Below are 3,454 nucleotides of genomic sequence, written 5' to 3'. Positions count from 1 at the left end.
CAACTAAGTGACAACTTTACACCTGTTGTAGTTCATTCAAACAATCTTCTCCGGCAACACAGAAGGACAATTCCGCGTATTAAGGGCTATAATTCCTAAGCGCAGCCGAAGGCGTTTTCGGATCGGTTTTCGGATTTTTTGCTGGCTGGGCAGTGATTGAGACAATTGGAAAAGTATGCATGTATTAGTGAAAAAGTGTGCATGTATTGCTATTGTCATGACAGTATTGTCCGGTGTAAACCATAAGATACTTCCCTGCCAGCCACGGCTCACCACTTTCCCCTGAAATTCAAATGATTTACCAACACATACCCAACTTTTTTGTCATCTCACCCACACACTCAAAAGTTGTCGAAAAAAGTTTCCATAAGTAAGAGCAGCGTAGCTATAAGAATTCGCACTCTTAATAAGAATTATATGCGTTAGAGCGAGCAAGTGAAAATCAGGCGAAATTTGACAGCGAATTTCAAATTTGATTCTAGTAGGCTGCGAAGAAAAACATCAATTTCGCGCAAAATTTTGGAGGTAAGAAGCAATTTAATTTGATTAAATGTAATTTTTCTTTTATTAAATACATATATGTATATTTTATATATCCATAGATAGCCAAACATCAGCAGGAGACTTAAGCCATCAGAACCTTGAAGGTAAGAAGACTAAAGTTTCCCAATTTAACATAGTTTGGCTGAGTTCCAGGTTGGTATATTGCAAAGCATTAGCCTCTTTTATTTCTAAACTAAATATAACTAATGGAAAAGTGCAATAAGCGCAACCATGTTCAAACGCCGAATTGGAACTTAGTTGGGCAAATTGGTCATTTCCATCAGTTATAGTTTATAAATAAACGAGGCTGATGCTTTGCAATATACCAACTTGGAAGTCAGCCTTTAACCATTGTTAACAGTTTCATTTGATTATAATGTAATTATTTCTTTTAGATTGCCAAACATCAGCAACGACGCCCACAGCACATTCAACGCCATTGGTCGCCAACAACTCTCAACCCTACAACATTCCAGCTACATTGTTCGGTGAGTTTAAATATATATAAATATAAAATACGTTGGTTTAAATATTAAGAAACGCGGTTGCTCCAGACGCAACTAAATCCATATGTATGTATGTACTTACTTGTGTTTATGTCGTCGGTGATACTGCAAAACTCTGCAGAAATTATTACCTCTGGCACTGATTTGTTACCCTCACCGGAGTGCCAAAATTTATAATCTATTAAACTCGTGACGAAAATGTATTCCTTTTTCTGTAAGGTACGGGTGAGGGATTATTTAATTAAAGTTTGCAGTATCACTGCCGACACGTAGATATATACATATGTAAACAGAAAGTGCTGTGAAAAGTGCAACAGAATGCCAGCTTTGGCTACAACTACATAAATGTGGTCACATGTATGTATATAAACAAAAAATAAAGTATTAGTACCTAAATGTACTTATGTAAGTAAAAAGAAGGAAGTGCAATGCAAATATGTATGTACATATGTATGTTAAAAGTGCAACTAGGTACATATGTAAACAGCAATAAGTGTGGTGCAATAAATGGGAAAAGTGCAGTAGAATGTCTGTTTTCCTAAGCGCAACAATATAAAACATCAGTTTCTTTTAATTCCAATTAACAGCAAATTTGCTTAATTTGTGCCAACTGAGTTGAATGTAAATTGTGTAAATTATCATTTCACGGTTGTACACTCAAGAATTGATGCGTTTTTAAAAACAGACATTTTCGGTCAGGAACAATATTTGCATCCGCTGCATTTGCATCAGTTGTTGTAGTTGCATCGACCAAATGCTGGCTGGGTACCTACATTGTATACATACATATGTGTGGAAATAGTTGCAACTGCATAAGTGTGTAGATATGTATGCAGTTAAACAAAAGAAAGTGAAGTGCAAGTACCTTTGTACAAAGCGCAGCTGCAACGACGTACATGTGTACATACGTATGTAGGTAAAAAGAGGAAAGTGCAGTGGAAATATGTATATATATATCGTCGCTCGAATAAAGAAACAGTGTAAATGCCAAATACACTTTTACTCGATAATTGCACTATTGGATAGACAATCCTTTAATCTATTTGAAAAATGTTTAGTTTTCTTAAATATCTCTTTGGCTCACTAATTTATTCCCGAAAAACCAAATTGTATTTGTATGGTTTGTAATGGTTTATAAAAACTTCCAATTCGTTTTTCTCAAAACTATACTTTTCATGTTACACTATTTCATTATTCCAGCGACGATATGTACATATGTGCAACATACAATTAGCATGTCATGGGGGTGCTATTTTGGACTTAACGCGTTTTGGAAATAAGTTTTTCTTTTCGTCTAGGTACGATATGTGCAACATATGTATGTACAATTAGCATACATACGGCACAATATGTAGAGCTACATATCGCCGTTTAAAGTACAAAACCGCGTATCGTCGCTCTGCAAAGCCGCGTAAATTACCTTTTTTGCCAAAAATTGGATTAGCTAACAATAGCTCTTGGCTCAAGCCTTATCCATTCGTTCTGAAATATACTAGCCAGAAATGCGATTGCTTTACAAAAAAGAAAACCATTTGGACATATGAGAGTTTTTACGCTCTGGAATATAATTTATGCAACCTCACATACGCGGTTTTGCATTATCTTGATACGCGGTTTTGTACTTTAAACGACGATATGTGGATACACTTGCCTATGGCCATAATATATAGACGTTTCAATGAAGTGTTTTTTTGGTTTTGTTGAGATATTTTTTATTATATATTATTTTTTATCAAATTTTATTTTTATATTTTCTTTGCAGGTCGTGGAATACAGACAGTAGAAGTCAGCGGAGATTAGATATATATATAAATTTTATCTGTTATTAATTTTATTATTATAATATCTAATATAATAATAATATTATAATAATAGTATTATAATATTATTATTTTTATTACTACTTTAATTGCTATTATTATCATTATTAATAGAATTATTATTAGATCGTACCTTTACACCATTATTTATTACGGTATGCATAAAAGAACGCTTTCTAACCTTATAAGTAAGGAAAAGGCTTATTATAAAGCAACAGTTGCGAAGTTTCGCAAACTGAATGAATCGACTTCTGGGTTAGAAAGCGATGATATTCCATCCACGAGTAGAGAAGCATTTTGCCGCGGAATAAATAGTGATCTAACGTCCAGCACTATGGAAGAGTTTCCTGAATTAGATATCGATGAATATAATAGCGATGATGACAGGCTTTTGTTTGAAGATGTCGAAAGTGATGATAGCACAGAAGAATCTGCAAACAAAAATATAAGCGAGGAAATTTGCAGGGCGTTATAAACGTGGGCAATCAAAAATAATATTTCGCAAAATAGCCTAACGGACCTCCTACAATCCTTATATAATGCTGGACTTAACGGGTTACCTTTAACTGCAAGAACCATTTTGGG

General features: G+C 34.3%; 1 long non-coding RNA gene across 1 annotated transcript; it reads left to right on the top strand.

Moving 5' to 3' along the window:
• The first annotated feature begins 258 nt into the window (after positions 1–258).
• LOC108367718 (uncharacterized) lies at positions 259–2,910 on the top strand. Its single transcript, XR_001848284.1, has 4 exons — positions 259–525; positions 603–647; positions 939–1,031; positions 2,812–2,910. It is a non-coding gene; the product is annotated as an uncharacterized LOC108367718 (long non-coding RNA).
• Positions 2,911–3,454: the final 544 nt, after the last annotated feature.

Source organism: Rhagoletis zephyria, unplaced genomic scaffold (genome assembly GCF_001687245.7).
Source record: "Rhagoletis zephyria isolate East Lansing unplaced genomic scaffold, Rhagoletis_zephyria_1.1 Rzeph_scaffold_02787, whole genome shotgun sequence".
Classification (NCBI taxonomy): domain Eukaryota; kingdom Metazoa; phylum Arthropoda; class Insecta; order Diptera; family Tephritidae; genus Rhagoletis; species Rhagoletis zephyria.
Note: the sequence above shows the minus strand (reverse complement) of the source record. Positions and strands in the feature narration are given on the sequence as shown.